General features: G+C 35.3%; 1 pseudogene; it reads left to right on the top strand.

The window, feature by feature from the left end:
• The first annotated feature begins 16,437 nt into the window (after window positions 1-16,437).
• Window positions 16,438-16,939, top strand: LOC112862513 (tRNA-splicing ligase-activating factor archease pseudogene; annotated as a pseudogene).
• Window positions 16,940-18,326: the final 1,387 nt, after the last annotated feature.

Consider the following 18,326-nt stretch of genomic DNA (forward strand, 5'->3'; position numbering starts at 1 on the left):
TTCTCACAGAAAACTATATCTCAGTAAAAAGTGATTTTTGTCCAAGTAGATGCCTACTATCTCAGTAAACTCTAACATTGAAGGGGAGTTTAAAATAAGATTCAAGCCTGGTAGTCTATTTGGTCTCTACTTGGAGTCTAAAAAGGGAATATATCATACTGTTTATTTTCATTGGACAAAGAGGAGCAGTTTGTTTTTTACTTCAGCTAGGCTTAATGTTTAAATTTTATGTAATGAATTTGTGTTTGGGGCTTAATTTGTTTTATGGTTTTTTTTTTTCCTTTAAAATTCTTAAGCCTTGGAACACCTGGGTTGCTCAGTCCATTAAGCATCCTAGTCTTGATTTTGACTCAGGTCATGATCTCACAGTTTATGAGTTTGAGCCCCAAGTCAGGCTCCTCACTCTCTGAATGGAACTTGCTTGGGATTCTGTCTCTCCCTCTCTCTGTGTCCCTTCCCTGCTCTCTCTTTCTGTCAATATAAATAAATAAACTTTAAAAAATTCTTAATTTTTTAATTTTGCCTTAGTTTTCTGAGCAAATTTTCTGTAAAATTACATGCAAATATTCCAATAATTATCTTTCTATAGAATGTATACATGTTGTTTTATCAATGCCTTCAACCCTTTCATATTTTTCCTTTTTATTGTTGGTCAGTAAATGGACTAGGCTCTGGTTGCCTTGACGGGAAAGGGTTCTACTTACCTGCTTTTTGATCTGGGCTTTTAACTTTGATACTGATTCCTTCTTTCACATGGCAGCCTGAGCCAGGCAGTCTCCTAGAACGTGAGCTAAATGACCTAGTGACCTAGACTAAACCAACCCAGACTATGCTTTAAAGGCAAAGGTAGTGTTCTTGCTGCCTTTCTTCTTTCCCTCTGATGGAGGCTATGTTTAGGTTTTCCTTACTTTGAAGTGTGAATATTCCCCCTTCATACTGTGGAAGTAAAATGGGAAGATAATCAAAGAGAAGGAAGGAGAACTCTTCTTTAAGACTCTACTTCCAACTTACTAGAGCATTATTGAGTATTAGACAAGAGGTCTACCTGGTTTCTCTTTGTGGAAGAGGTGTGAATAATAAGACCCAAATCAGCACCCCAATGGTCTGATGTATATAGATTTTTTTTCATTTATAAAATTAGATGCCTTCCAATCTTGACTTCTCTGAGCTAGCCCATGAAATCATAGAAATCACTCATATGTGTGCTCATCATAAAAATATTTTGGATATGTTAAAAAATGTAATTTTTAAAATATCATTGAGGCTATATAGAGATACATATTATTGGGTGATCATAAAATCCTAAGGCCCTATACCTTATACCATTGAATGTTTTGTTTTTATTTTGTAATATTGAAGTTATTGCCTTTAATAAGTAGTAGGATGCAGACCTCATATATTGACTCCATTGCTTACAGTTCCTCACACTTCTCTTCTTGCTGTTCACACCTTTCATTTTATATTTAATTTTGATATATTTAATTCTTGTTATAGTCACAAATCAAATAGTTCAATCGGGATATGGAAATACTTACTTTTTCTGGGTTAAACAAAATCCAAACAATTTTTTTTCCCATTTAGTCATAGAAAATGCATGGATTGACTATATGCTCTACATTCTCAGCTTTTTTAATCATCCAGAGGGGCTGTAAATGAAATTGGCATGAGCCCACGGAGCTAAACTGGTTAGGTTTACTTTCAAGCTCTGCCACTTGCCAGTATTCTGACAATGGCCACATGACTTCACCTCCCTATGCTTTGGTTCTTTTCCCTGCAATACGAAATTAAGAGTGGTACTTGCATGCTAGAGTCTATGGTGAGACAGAGGTGAGTAAAGGGCATAGCATCCACACAACAATGTCTATAATGAAATGAGTTCTACAGGAGGAGATCTTATCCTTTCCTGGAAAGTAATTATGAAACATATAATCCTCACACACTCTTACAATCAAAATAGTCAGGAAACCAGCAGTGGCAGCCAAATACAAGAAGTGTTTCATTGTCATGCCTGAAAAGAAAACATAAATTTAGGTTATTGTCAACTCCGAGAATAATGTGTTATAATAAAGCTTTTTTCAAACCACTTCTGCAGTACATTTGCATTTTCTGCAAAAAGAGTCCTGTAGGATCAGAACAAAATTGAATATGTTAGTCAGTGGAACCAACAGAGGAGAACAGAACTGTGATTTGAAGCATGGTAGATTTCATGTCTTAATCCCCTGAACCTTTGAATATGTTACATTACATGACAAAAGAGAATTAAGGTAGCAGATGGAATCCAAACTGCTAATCAGCTGACTTTAAAGTAAGGAGATTATCCTGGACTATCCGTGTGAGCTCATAAGGGTACTAAATGTGGAAGAGGGAATCAATGTCAGTGATGGATCGTGAGAAAGACTGGACCCACCCATTGCTAACTTTGAAGAAAGAAGAGACCATGAGCTAAAGAATGTGGGCATTCTCTGGAAGTAAGAAAAGGCAAGGAAATGGATTCTCCCCTGGTGCTTCCTCCTTGAGTCTTGATTTAGCCTGCCCAGTGAGACCCATTTGGACTTTTGACATCTAGAACTGTAAGATAATAAATTTGCATTGTCTTGAGACACTAAGTTTATAATAATTTGTTACAGTAGCAACAGGAAAATGATATAAAAACACAACAGGATTATATTTGAATTGTCTATTACCCACAGAGAAGAGATGTGATCATAATACTGGTAATTTATATGCATGACTTACAAATATTCTGTGTATATGATCACTCTGCTGAGAATGATCAGGAAAATCAGAGCTAATATACTCTTTCCTTTATTTCTGTTTGATAAGGTAGTTGACTCTAGGTTATTAAATTTAGCAAATGTACGTTATTAAATTTGGTTAACACCTTCTTTTAATAATCTGCCAACCTTATTTCTGAATCAGTCCTGCTGGGTTGAAAGCAGAAAAGGCTAACAGTTCTCATTTTAAACAAAACTTTCAAAGAACAGGTTAAATGATTTGTGCAGAATTATACACATGATAATGATTGGCCATTGCTTTCAACCTTCCCCCACCCACTGCCAAACATGATATGAGGGGAATTCTGTAAATAATCTTTTACATAATCTTTAAAAACTCCAGTAAAACATATTCCCCCTGAGTTAACTGAAGAAAAAATAAAATAAAAGGAGTTTCTGCAGTATAATAAGTTGATATATATACATTAATATATGTATACATTAATATATATACATTTTATGCATTAATATTTGTACCCACCACACTGAGGTGTTATTATTCCAGTTGGTCCCCATTATGAAGCTGTCTATAACTTCTGTTGTTGCATTTTCTGAGGAGAATTTTGGGGTGGGGGTGTGTATGCTCATTATCTTAATTGCTATGATGTTTGCTTGAGTACACACTAAGACGTACCTTAATTATACCACAAAAACACTGTTATAAAAGGTTTAAGAAATTAAAAAAAAATATCTGGTTCACACCAGTCAAACAACTTGTTTGTTTTGAGGCCATTTACATTTAGTCTTTCAAGTATTATTTTCCTTATATACAAATTTAGTACTTAGATTTCCTCGTAAACAAATAATTTGTATAAAATATTGTATCCTATTTTTCCCAGAATTTCAATTTATATATTTATTATTATTATTATTATTATTATTACTTATGTATATTTTAACATAAGCACCAAGCCATTTTTAGGATTTTTTTTCATGAGTAACCATTGGATTTGTGCTCCAAAATTGAAATCAATTGAAATCTTTGGAATTTTTTTTAAGATGACATAAATCTAATTTTATTTCTAAGTGTACCTGATATATAATAGTGTTTAATAAATATTTAATAAATGAATTAATTTTTGTACAGGTGAAAAATTGGCTAATTCAGACACACATGCCCATGCAGACACACACATACACACACACATACACACACACACACACACACGTGTGTGCATAATCTGTCAGTTCACTATACTGAGATACAATAAAACTCATACTGATCCTGGAGTTAAAATACTAGCATTTTATCCTAGGCTCTCCTATTATCTATGATGCTGGCAAATACACAAGTTCTGTTAAAATCAACTTCCTTTTGTTTAGAATGAAGTCCAATATGCCAGAGATACAGATGGCATATCACGGCTATGTAACACAACCAGTTCTTTAGAATTTAATTACTTTTTTTTTTTTTCAGAATGCTGCAATCTGCTTAATGGGCTTCATAATCCAAGTTTAAAAGCATATCATATTTTGTAAATGGCTTCTAATTAATTCTGATAAAAGGCCTTTGAAAACATACAGCATTACCCATATTATTGTAAATGTATAAATACAACCTGGATATTTTACATACAAATATAATATATTTCTTCTGTCATAAATGGGTGAAAAAACCATTGTTCTATGATATAAGATGCATAAGGAATTTGATACAATATTGTGTAGTGATGATTTAAAGCCAGGATTTGTAACCCACGCAAGAATTGAAAGCAATCACAAGATAACTATTGTGACTCCTGAGAGTGATCACGGGACAATTAGTGTCAATGGGGATTATCGTTATTTTAGCATTTTTGGCTCCTTCAAAGAGCTTTGGTTTTTTTTCATTAGCATATAATTTATTAATAACTAGCTACAGCTCCTTGGTGACTCTGTGTTGAAAATCTTTTATTTATTTATTGAGGTATAATTGACATATAATATTTTATTGGTTTCAAGTGTACAACATAGTGATTTGACAGTTGTATACATTGTAAAATGATCACTACAATAAGTCTAGTTACCATCTGTCATCTTACCAAGTTAACACAATATTATTAAGTATATTCTCTATGCTTTATTCCCTAGGAATTATTTATTTTATAGCTGGAAATTTGTACTGATTAATCCTTTCACTCATTTCACCCTCCCAACCTGCCCCTCACCACCTTCCTCCTGGAAACCACTTATCTGTTCTCTGTGTCTGTGACTCTAGGGTTTGTTTTTTAGATTTGACCTAAAAGTGAAATAATGTGGTATTTGTCCTTTTTTGTCTGACTAAGTTTACTTGGCATAGTTAAGGGCAAACTCAAAGTTAAGGACAACTAAACTGGAGAGTAATGCTAAAATAGAACCCTCAGATCTTGGACCCCAAGTTTTGGCTTGAGATTTACGAATAGGTAAAATGTGCACACTCAATTCTTCAGAGAACAGAGGCTACAAGGAAAAAAGGAGGATACCTTTGTTTATTGAAGAGTCAAATATGCACTTGGAGCAACTGAATCAAAACATGAAGGTAAAGGTTAATAATCAGACATTGGTAATATATTAAGCATTTTTTAATAAGGATTGAATCCAGGTAATTATGAAACTATATCTGTTAGCCAAGAATTATTATGAAGTACAGATTTTGGGGCCTGGGTTAGACCTCAGAGATAGAGTTCAAGGGTCAGTCTAAAGGGTTGGAAACAGCAGACAATAGGCAGAGATTTGGGCAAACAGGGAATCCTGCAAAAGTTATCCCACACAAAGGTGAAGACATAGAGGTTAGAATTGGAGAGCATGACTCAAAGGTCGAGTAGTGGTTGTAGGGGTGGAGAAATAAGTGAGTCCAGGGTGAGAGGGTCTGGGGACCCAGACTGAGGCATATTCACTAGAGAATTAGATCAGATTGATGGCTGGGCCTGGATCAGTGCTAAACTCCAGAATGGTCTAAATGATTCCCCATTGCCTGGATAGCTGCAAACCTCAGGACCAAGTAGGTCATGTTAACCAAGGAATTATAGTTACACATACCCAAGGAAGTGCACCTTTTCTGAACAGAACTATTATGGAAGCTGCAGAAATATTACCTCACTGATTTCAGTATCAAAACCTACTTAACACAATTATTTTATATGCAATAGATAATTTTAAGCCAAAACTCTTAAAATATTTTTAGATAATAATACCAGAAAATTGATATACTGATTATTTAAATTATTTTTCTTATATTTAAGTTTTCCTAGCAGAAAATGAGCAGAATGTGGATATTTGCAAGTTAATATTTAGTAGAAGGAAAAGGCTGAGAATTGATTACTGCCCTCTAGCAAGCCCTTGGGAATATATTCTCACATATTAACTTGGCTAGACCATGACTTTCCCAGAAAGCATTTACACAAAGAGGCCCTTCCTTTCCTGAACCAAAGATGTAGGGAGAATAAGCTCTGTAAAGGAACATATCATCAATCTTTTTTTCTTTGCCTCTGTGAATTTGTCAATTAAAAAAAAATTACTAAGGTAAAAATTACATTTTGTAAAGTACATAAATTTTAAGTATACAGACTGATAAATTTGTAAATATGTACATACCTGTGTAACCACAACCCAAATCAATAAGTATAGTAGTTTTAGCATTATTGGATGTAGAGCATCCTTTATTCCCCCTTTCAGTCAGTAAGTCCCAAGAGTAAAAACCATTCTGATTTCCAGAGCTGTGGGTTAATTTTATTAGTTTGAAAATTCATATAGGTAGAATATATATTTTTAGTGTTTAACCTCTTCCCCTTAATAGGCCTATGAGACTGATTCATGTTGCATGCAAAGCTTATTTTTGTTAATAGCTGTGTAGTATTCTACTGTATGCAGACAATATAATTTATTTATCCATTCTATTATTAATGAACATTTCATGTATTTTCAGTTTAAATCTATTATGAATAAAACTTATATAAACATTTTGTCCATGGGTCTTTTGGTACATATTAGTATTCACTTTTTGGGAGGCAGATATATACCCAAGAATGAAATTATTGGGTTATATGGTATACATATGTTTTCTTTTAGTAGGTACTATCAAAGAATTTTCCAAAGGAGTTCTAGAAGTTAATACTTTTATACTTCCATCAACTTTACATCCTCACTCATACTTGGTCGTCTCAGCTTTTTTTTTTTAAATGATCTATTATGTTTTGTAATAGTATTTATCACAGTTTTTAATTTGTATTTGTCTAATTGCTAATGATATTGAACATATTTTTGTATGTTTATCAGGCACTTTGATACCGTCTTTCATAAAGTCTCTGTCAAAGCTTTTGCCTGCTGTTATAATTAGGTTGGCTGTCATTATTATTACTATTATTATTATTGATTTATAGGAATTCTATGTTCTTGATATAAAGTGTGGTGTTTAAATGGGGTATCTCTTGATCAGATGGGGACCCCAGATGTGGGGTGATGTGCGGGTGGAAGCCAATGGCGTTGGAGGTTAAAGAATTCACTCAAGGCAGAACAAAGGAGATAGTTTATGGAACACACCACAAAGAAGCAGCAGGCAGGACAGTGGAGAAGAGACTGTTTGCAAGGAGATAGTGGGAGACTTTGACTCAGGTCCTGATCTCACAGTCTGAATTCGAGCCCCCACTCAGGCTTTGTGCAGACAGCTCAGAGCCTGGATCCTGCTTCGGATTCTGTGTCTCCCTCTCTCTCTGCTCCTCCCCCACTAGTGCTCTGTCTCTATCTCAAAAAATAAAATAAAATAAATTAAAAAATAAATAAAAAATAAATAAATAAAAAATAAAAAAAATAAAGGGGAAGATGAGGAAGTAGTGAAACTAATGGAATCTTCCCTTTATTGCTATTTGTGCCTAGATGTAAGTAGCCCATTGGTTAGTTAGGGCCTAAGGATATTTTGAAATGGGTCACCTGATGGACCTGTTTGTATTCAGCCAGTTGGTCACTATGGCCCTTTCTACATTCCATTGCTCAAGCCTGTTTGACTAAAAGCAGCCTATACATGAAGTAATTGTCAAATGTATGTGTTGCTAATATCTTCTCTTAGTCTGTGGATTATTTTTTGAAGTATTAATGGTATCTTTTGTTAAACAAAAGGTCTTAATTTAAATATGTTGTTTATTTTTTCTCTTTATGGTTAATGTGTGTCTATGCATGTGTGAGTGAAAAAAAGAGAGAGAGAGGAAAAGAGAGATCCTATTTAAGAAATTTCAATCATCCCAAAATCATGAGTCATTAAGCTATTTTCTTGTATAAACTTGATTCAACACTGATGAAAACATCCCAAAGCTGGAAGACTTATACTATCAGATATCAAGATTTATTATAATGCTGTAGTAATTAAGACAAAGAACCATAGGTACAAGTATAGATATGAACCAAAGTAATTCAAGTCATATAATGGAAAACACAAACAGATTCAGGTATACACTTACCTGATTTATGGCAACCCATGAAATGCCTGGTTACTCCCCTTGGTAAAATTTGAAACTAGCCTGCCTTCAATTACAAAAGAGACAGAGGCCACTGCCTTTTGAATATGACTGCCTGATTATTTTTGCAACAGTGTCATATAGTTTCTGAAATACGAGATATCTACCTTCATTCTTTAAGATCTATGTAACTAGATGGTAATTGGCCCTCCATGAAAAATAGTGTCTTTGTGCACTGCCACAAGAAGTTTATGAGAATGATCTGAATTAGTAATATTACCTTATATTTGTATGGTATGTCTAAGTATATTAATCCCCTTATTAAAAGCATGGAAATAATAAGCATTTCCTTCTGGATTATAATGGATAGTGTTAAGATAAGACTGCATATAATCTCTTATTTAACATCATGACAATCCAATTAGGTACTCATTTGTCATTAACCTCACTTTTCAAATAAGTAAACTGACACTTAAAGACATTTTATAACTTACCCAAGTTTGTACAGTTTGTAAAATTCAGTGTCCTGATGAGAACCGGATATTTGGCTACATGGTGTGCCCTTGCTTTAAACAATACTCTGCAGGGAAGATTTGCTCTATGAGGAAGTCAGTGCAAGGAAAATGCTTACAAGAGATCCGAGAATTTACAGCAGACAAAGGGTGAGTGTATAATAATCAGAACAAAGCTAAAGACCGTGAAGATTGCAAATCATGATTGTGGAGGCATTTCTAGTTTAGAATCCAGACAACGTCATCAATGGACCTCACCCATCTTAAACTTCCTCCTGTTGAAGGAGTTGCAAAGATTAGCTGCATAATTCAGTGGAGCCACAATCAGATAACAAAGCCACAATCAGATACTTAAATGGAAAGAAGCCCCATGGCCCAGATAAGGGAAGAAATTTATCAGCTTTATTACATTCATACATGCAATCACTCAATAAATATTTATTGAGGCATTACTAGGAATCATGTCCTCTTTTAGACACTGAGGATACATAGAATAACCAAACATAAACCGCACAATCTCATGAAGTCTGCAGTCTAGTCCCTGCAAATAGTATATTCAGTGCATTTATGGCAGCTACACTATAAATGCCTGGCACTTTGACATTGTGGGAATGAAAAGATAAATAGTCCGCTTTCCTCAGGATCTTCTTGTCCAACAGGAAATCCACATGCAATATGGGAGCATTCTATTAGAAATTTGCCCAGAAGTTATGTAGCCACAACTAACTGAAAAGTCTGGATATTCTAAATTTTATTATGCTACATACTAAATAGTAAAATATTAAGTACTCCAGATTTTATCTGAGCTAGATGATGATGAATAAATAGGACTTTAACAGCAAAGAAGGATGGCACAGACAGAAATAATCTTTGAGAGGAGAAAAACCACTATGCAACTAATGTAATCAGATGTTTTATTATTCTGAAAATTTGTTTTATTATTCTGAAAATTATTCTGAAATATTATTCTGAAAATTTGTTATCTGAAAATTCTGAAAATATGAGTGGGTGGCCATTTATATTGAAATCGCTATCTACATCACATACTGGTATTGTTGCGGGATTTTTTTTTACCACAATACTTGGGATTCGTTGTCTCGTGCTTTGAAGAACGGAGAAGTAGACACAAAATGAGCAGCTGGTAAAAGTTTATTAGAGTATAAGATCAGAAAAGAAGAATAGTATGAAAGTTCTCTTTAGCAAGAGAGATATTTGAAAGTGAATGCCCAAGGACTATAGGCAAGGGTCTTTGTTTTATAAGGTTCTTGTCAGCTCCTCTTTCCCTTCCCCCTTGTTTATTCTCAGGTTCTACCCTTAATGGCTGGACAACTCTTGCTGGGTTGTCCATTCCTGATTGGCTCGTTTCCATTGAATGAGGGGTTGTCTATGGCCATGCCTTTCCTTGTGAGTCATAGATTTTATGGTCTACTTACTTTTAGTCAGGTCTTTTGTTAATTCCTGAGAGAAACCTGAGGGGGAGTAGGTGGTGTCTGTTACATTCTTAAGAGGGACCTTAGGCCTTGGTGGGGGGAGGGGGGTAGTTTGCTGTGGTCAGACATTCCCATAATTGTTTCAAAATATATCTTTTTCCTCCCAGGGACCTCAGGTCCTAACTTTCCCTCTCTGCCAATTTTATCCTATCTTTTCCTATTATAGGATCTTTTTCTTTTTTCTTCCCCCCACCTCCCCCACTGTGGAATTTGCTTTGTTCCCTGGAAGAAAGAAGACATTATTACTTAATAATAAAGTTTTCCTCAGATCTTTCCTGAGAAAGGTTTGTGGAATATTTCAGGGGACAAAGTAAGATAAAAAGTGTATAGTCATGAGTTATTTTGTATTATGTGCCGAGGCAAAAGAATATGAAATAAAAATAACAGAGATTGGAGGCTCTTTGAGACTAAATTTTCCAGTCTTGCCAAAGAGTTCATAATGAATCCCTGGGAAACAGTCTGTAGGGAAGGAGGACTAACCATTCAAAAATCACTCACTGTAGCCATACAAATACTTTTTTGTTGTTGTCAATGGGAGATTGTATTAAGCTGGAAGCACACCAGAGCTCATCTATAAATCCTTTAATATTTTGCAGACAGAAAATTTTGGATGATTTCAGAAGTAAAACTCACAAATTACTGAGCCACTTTTTTTTCTCCCACATTGTAAAAAGAAAGCTGGAAAAGAATTCTGCTTCTTCATCAAACCAGCATGGTTTATATATTGGGAATGTATGATTTGTCATTTATGTCTTCCTACACTGTTATTTATAAAGAAGACTGTTGATTCAATCCAAGTCAAGTGTTTATGGAAACTTAATTGCTTTGGTTTTATCTGCTGGTCCTGTCAATTCCTGGCATTGCTCTACCCAACACAATGCTGTCCGTATTTATATCACTGATGTCTTCATATAGAGTTGCTATCCAGCTTCAAATATGGTTTTAAAGGAATTTGGGAAGTGTTGGAAAGCAAAGAATAACTTGATTTGCATGTGAGCCCCAAACATGGATGCCAGTTGGCTGCTTCTGCTCACATCTCTCCTATTTTCATACATTGTTCTTTTTCTGTTTAAGCTTCTCAGCATAGTAAGAAATGATCTGCAGTGGCTTTTTTTCTAAAACAAAAAATCAAGACACATTGGTCTAACATATGATATAACAACATGATGGAATATTTTTAATTGGAACTATCCCAGAAAACCCTCAAGAGATAGATGAAGACTAATGTGTTTGTAAGCACATAATGTTGATTCAAATATATGCATTTAAAAAAAAAACTATAAAAAATCAATTATTTTCTTAAAAAACAACATATAACTGCAGAAAAGTAAGAAACAAGGATCTATGTGTTAAACATGACTTGAAAATGGTGCTTGCACAAGAACAGATACACACATTATGGATGTAACACCTGAGGGCAAGAGTCAACCTCATAATATCTTCCATGTATGCCTTTTTTGACTGCACTACACACACACACACACACACACACACAATTCCAATTCAAAGACTTCACTCCCATTTTTTATTGGCCCCGATCTCCTCTCTCTTCTCTTCCCCCATGGTTGAACTCTTACCTACTAAAGACCCATTTGAGGCAAATCACTTGTTCACATCACTCAGGAAAATTGTATTTATGCTTCAGTCTTTTATGTTGCAAGGACTCAACGACTCTAGACTTGCCTGGAAACGTGGCCCCACCCATTTAAAATTTTCTAGACACTGTGAAATCCAAATATTTGTCACACAGAATAAAGTCAAATTAATTTTTTGAATTTGATTCTAATAAACCTTCTGGATGTCACAGCCCTTTGAAATTTTCCCCTTCTTGTTCTATAATTTATAGCTCCTGTAGGGGTGGAAGACTTTTCCCTTTTTCCCTTCTAGCATCTTTGGCTGGTCTAATAATTACATTGATATAAGACATATTAACAAGAACAAAACAAATTTCATATGTACTGGAGCCCCATAAAAATATGAGACTCATAGGCAATTGAGGTTTTATATTCCTTCCTGAGCTCCTTGGACAAGGGAGTAGGAGTCTGGGGCTTCAAAGGGAAAGAAGACAATTCACAGGAAGATGACAAAAGCAAATGTTTGGTAAACAGATGTTTGCCCTGCCCATGAAAATAACTCTTTCTGATATAAAAATTTATCTAAGGTAATAGCTCTCTTCCTGCTATAGATCGCCTATCTAAATTCTTTTAGGCAGTTAAGAGAGAGAAAAGGTTTTCCTGAGCCTAATGGGTCTTAATTGCCTTCAGCTCAAAACCACATGACAAAGTGGCACGTTTTGGGGTCACATATTCTGTCCTCCTGACTTCCATAATCTGGAATGAAAATCAGTATACATTGTTCTATTCAGCTTTATTTTAGTTCTTTGCTTTTTGTGATGAATTATCCCAAAGGTAAGTGACTTAAAACAATACATACTACCTCTCATGATTTCTGGGGGTTAGGAATTTGGGAACAGATTAACTGAGCAATTTTAGTTTAGAGTTCCTCATTAATTGTAGTCAGATGCAATTATCTGCAGGCTGCAGGCATTTATGTCTCTGATGACTTAACTGCTTCCAAGTTGACTCATTCATAGACTTACAAGTTGGTTTTGTTGTTGGTGGGAACCTTTATTTGTTCTCCTGATTGGCCTCTCCACTGGGGATGCTTGAAAGTCCTTAAAATACTGCAGCTATTTACTTCTAACAAGGGATTCAGAATTATAGGGAAAGGCTGCCATAACTTGTGTGACATAGATTTGGAAGTCATACACTATAGTATTCTACTGGTCTCAGAAACTAGCCCTAATTCAGTTAAGGAGATCACACAAGAAGATAAATAACAGGAGGCAAGCGACTGGTGAGCTGGGACATGAGTCTTCTGCCCTCAAACTGGGACTTTTATGACCAGGACTCCTGGTCCTTAGGTCTATAGACTTAGACTGGAATTACACCACCAGCTTTCTCAAATTTCTGTCCTGCAGATGGCAGATTATGAGACTTCTCAGCTTCCATAATCATGTGTGAGTCAATTCTTCATAAATATACATGTGTGTGTGTGTGTGTCTGTATGTGTGTGTGTGTGTGTGTGTATAAATATCTTTTATAAATCTCAAAACAAAACAAAACAGGAGGCAAGGATTGTTGGAGCCATCTTGAAGGTAACTGTTATAAACCCCTAATCCCATCCCCTTTTTAACTCTATATCCAGTTTTTCTATCTCCAGCTTAAAGGTTTGTAATTTCCCTCCAGTTTTCAGGAAGATATTAGGAGGAAGCTGCACGTATAAAAGTCTGTCCCTTCTTTCTCAGAAGTCAAAGTGTTTAAACATTTTGCCTAAAACATAAATGGCAGAGGAAGGACATATAAAATGCACTCATAACCCCTTCCCAAAATTCCTAAGCAATGCAAAGTGCCAAAATCATCTGAATCGTTCTAAAAGTTTACTATAGAGATTTAGATATCATTAATTTGTATCAGTCAGGGGACCAACAGGAAACAAGGCATTCTCAAGTAGGGTAATTTGAAAAGAGTTTAATAAAGAGAATTTCTGGAGGTGGGGGGGAGGGAAGGGGTAAAGAGACCACTATGAACAATGCAATAACCAGTAATAGTAAGTAAATTTATCACATCTAGCCTGAATTCATGAGGGGAAAGTGGAGTTATAGGAAGCTGGAAAGTGAGAAAGAGAGCCATGGGGAAAGGGCTATCTTAATAGGAAGCTGTGGCCTTGGGTATAGGAACACAGACAACTCATGAAAACCTTTCTTAGAGGGAGATGAAGGAATAAACACCCCTGACCTTGGCCAACTCAACCTGAAATGAAGTTCTGGAAAGGTTCTTGATATATAGACAATTATACAAATATGTGTGTTTTAATTTCTCAACTTTAGTTCCTTGTGATGCCCAGCCATATTTCCTGTCCTTGGGTTATAAAGAGAATTATTTTCTGCTTCAAATCAATTCCCAGTGTGCACTTAAGGTAGTTTGTGTAAACTTTAGTTTGGGTTCCCAACAACAAAATCATCTCTGCCTAAAACATACACAGAATCCATTCTTTTACTGTGCCTCAAACTGTATACCAAATGTATCTCTTGTTAACGTGGAATGGGAACTAAAATGGGACATGAAGCAAATGTTTATCAGTTGAGTTGGTGAAGAATATTGCAAAGTTTACCAGGTGAGTGACAGAAATCAGTAAGGCTGTGTTAAGAATCAGGTGGAGAAGAGCCTAATTCTGCCAAAAAACAAAAGTTTGGGAAGAAGAAGAGTTAAAGGCAATAGCTCAATCTGAAATTAAAGGGTTACCAGAAGCAAATACAGGTGTGAAAGCCTGTAGGATAAAATGGCTGAGAAGTAAACTGGAGTGAGGATGCCCGGGTTTGATTCCTGTGGCTGCTTCTCACTAGGATAATTGCCACTTAACATCCCTTTGCTCTAATTTCCTCATTTCTATACACGGGTAATTATAATACCCACCTCTCAGGGTTTCTCTAGTGATTACATTATTCTAATGCATCTGAAGCATCTTGATCAGTTTCAAACACCAAATACTAGTTATTTTTATCATCATCATTACTATAAATCTAGTATCCATTAGAGGTCATACAACCTGAAAGAAGAAAGGTATGAAGAAAAATACAGGAAAGTTTAGTTTCAAATGATGATTAAATACCATGAATAAGTAAACATGACACAGGTGTATTTATTACATAAACAGGATTTGGTGTCTTCCAACATGATGCACTCATTCATTTAATGGACATTGATTGAATGCTAATTCTGTGCCAGGTGTGAATGCCAATTCTGTAGAAAATGATGAAGACATAGTTATGAACAAAACAATTGCCCTCTGAGAATGGAGACTGCATTACAATGACTTCATGGCTTCGGGAAATAGATACAGTAATGAGGACAAAAAGAAGAATGGGACACAAGAGGTCGATAAGACAGGGTGATAATCCATGTTGAGGTATATGAACTGGAAGTAGATTACCATGAAATTTTGAGAGCATCCTAAAGCAATGAACTTGAAACTTCTATGTACTCTAGCTAAGCTGTTTTCTCTATGCAGGTAATACTCCACTTAAAATGATTCCTAAATGTGTGTGTTCGGACTTGTGATATTTCAGTGTGAAATTTACACTACTCAACAGCAAAATGAGAAACAAGTAAGGACAATGTATTGAGGCCTTCACAGAAATAAGTTATGTTAAATATAAAAGAGTGTTCTTTTTTCTAACATGGCTGACGTGTGCTGTTGGTGTTAACATTTTTATCTGTAATGAAATTATACTAATAGTAGATGGAAGATTTAAAGTTGTTTTTAAAGCTTAGTAGACACAGTTGACAAAATGTAAATTTGGCAACTCACTTGATCTCCAGACTTCATTTCTCTAAATAGTTTCATTTCTCTGAACCAAACCATTCATGTGAGCTACTAACATAAAGACTGTTAGATCAATAGCCAAAGCAGATACCTATTTATGACTTTTCTCTGAATTAGCCAAGATAGACTTTTGTTGTCTTATTTTTAAAATAAACAAGTTGGAATATATGCTCCACAAATTTTCTACTTGAACAATATGCCATGTTGAATTTTTAGCATTTCTCCACAGTCCCAAAGTTGTGCTGTTAGGAAAAAAATAAGCGAATGAGGGGACAAACTTCTAGTCAATGATAGAGCTTTAGCAAACCAGAAACTAATGTACACATTTTACTACTAATCACAGATCATCTTATTATTTTTAGCAGTTATTGAAAAATAAACCTGGCAACTCCAAATAATATAAGAGCTAAAAAATATATTGTTTCTTAAGGAAAATAGTACTGCTCAGTGCTATAAATTATTTTTTTAATAAACCCAATTCATTTCAGAAAATGGGAAACACTCAGAAGTATTGAATTTTTTCTTTGTGTTCTGCCAGAAAAATTCAAACCATAAATGATAAACTTCAAAGACTAGTGAATTTTAATTTTTAATATAAATGTAAGAAAAACATTCTTCCAGTTTTTCTGCCCTTTCTAGTTCTGCCCTGATCTGAGCCCTTTCTAGTTCACTTCTTGCTGTTTGACCTTTACAGAATTATTTATTACTCCCTGTACTTCCCCAGATACCCCTCTTCCCTCAGCCTTCACCAAGCCTGACAAATGGACAGACTATTCCATATGGGTTACATAGCACAAGTATCAGTACTACCTAGATCTTCAAAATCCAGAATCTGGATGAAAATAGTGGGCTAAAGAGAGTGTACAATGCTGCAATTATGGTACAGGAAGAGGAAGATATTCGAGATTATAATTTGACGGAAGAATAGAAGACAATCAAGGCCAAGTATCTTCCAGTCATTGGGAAGTACAAGTATATGGATCCTACAGCAGATGTCCCATTACATGCATTCAGAGATATTCTGGAGGAAGCATTTGAGCAATGTGCAATGGCCATGTTTGGTTACATAACAGATACTGGGACTGTGGAGCCTGTCCAAACTCTAGAAAGAGAAAACCAAGGAGATGACTTACAGTCTCTTCTGATTCACTTTTTGGATGAGTGGCTTTAGGTGCTGATGAATTCTTCATACCCTGGGAAGTGAAGGCACTTCATACGATCAAAGAAATTTCAGATTACAGTCAATTGGGTGAGGAGAAGAATTTTCATTGTTCACGTAGCCTCAGGGAACTGAAATCAAAGCAATAACCTACTTGGCGATGCAAGTCTATAATGAAGGGAAGCCAGAAGTCTTCGTGATCATTGACATTTAAGATACCAAAAAGACAACAGCAAAACCCCCCTCCTATGAAGAACTGTTTTTTTCCCCCTCTTCTTTTTAAAAAAGATACCATGATACTATGATCTGTTGATATATGGAGATTTTTCAGAGCAGAACTTTTTATTTATTTATTTTTTTTAACGTTTATTTATTTTTGAGATAGAGAGAGACAGAGAATGAACGGGGGAGGGTCAGAGAGAGGGAGACACAGAATCTGAAACAGGCTCCAGGCTCTGAGCTGTCAGCACAGAGCCCGATGCAGGGCTTGAACTCACCGACCGCGAGATCATGACCTGAGCCGAAGTCGGCCGCTTAACCCGACTGAACCACCCAGGTGCCCCTTTTATTTATTTATTTATTTTTTTTAACGTTTATTTATTTTTGAGACAGAGAGAGACAGCAGAACAGAACTTTTAACTTAAAGTGTGACTTTCAGAAATGGAACATTAAGGGGCAGCCTTGGTTCACGTTCCCCAAATATTCCAACTTTAAGGAATTCTTCAGATGGCAAGTATGGCATTTCATCTCTTAGTTCCCTGCTAAAGAAGCAGGTGCCTCTACCTTTCCAATGGAACATAAACCACCCTGACTGGTCCTCAAAGGGACCAATGATGTAAGCAGCAGCCTGAGATACTCAACCTTGCATAATTGAATCCATTTTGCAAAAAAAAAATAATAACAATTTGAGAAATCCTACAACCAGGACTTTGCTTTTTTTCCAAATTGGTTAGCACATATATTTTCTATATGTACATTAAGAGAGGTTGTGTTTTAGATTCCTGTTGGACAAAGCCATCCTGAATTCCGCCTGGTTTTCTTAGAAGAAATAATTATAGTTGAACAGTTGGAAGACTTCTCTAGAAAGAGTCTTGACTTTCTGTCTCTCTCTCAGGAGTTTTTAAAGCACTAATATGCAGACACTGTCCTATTTTCCCATGAGAAAAATTCAGTACCCTTACAAATGGGCCCTTCCTTCTAACATGTGATTTTATATTAAAGCCACTATATTTATATACTTAGAAAAGAAAATAACTGTTTTACATTTCTTTGGTTTTTTTTTTTTTAGTTACCTAATTTCTTCATTGCTGGAAAAACATGTTAAAAATGACTTGAGTGTTTTCAAAGTAAAAAAACAAACAAACAAAAATGATGGGCTCTAACTTTTACAAAAAATACTTACAGGCAAATTGGGACTTATTTTAAGCATTATTTAAAATAAGTGACTTATTTTAAGCTCAGGATAAGCATCAGAAAATCACAAAGCAAACATACAATGTGTTATGCTTCAATAATGTCAATACTTGTGAACCCGCTTTATGCGTTATCATATCCTATACAGGATCCCCCAGTGATTCTTCATAGCTTTTATGAAACATTTT

The sequence above is a fragment of the Puma concolor genome, chromosome B2 (assembly GCF_028749965.1).
Source record: "Puma concolor isolate L17-30 chromosome B2, mPumCon1.1.hap2, whole genome shotgun sequence".
NCBI lineage: Eukaryota > Metazoa > Chordata > Mammalia > Carnivora > Felidae > Puma > Puma concolor.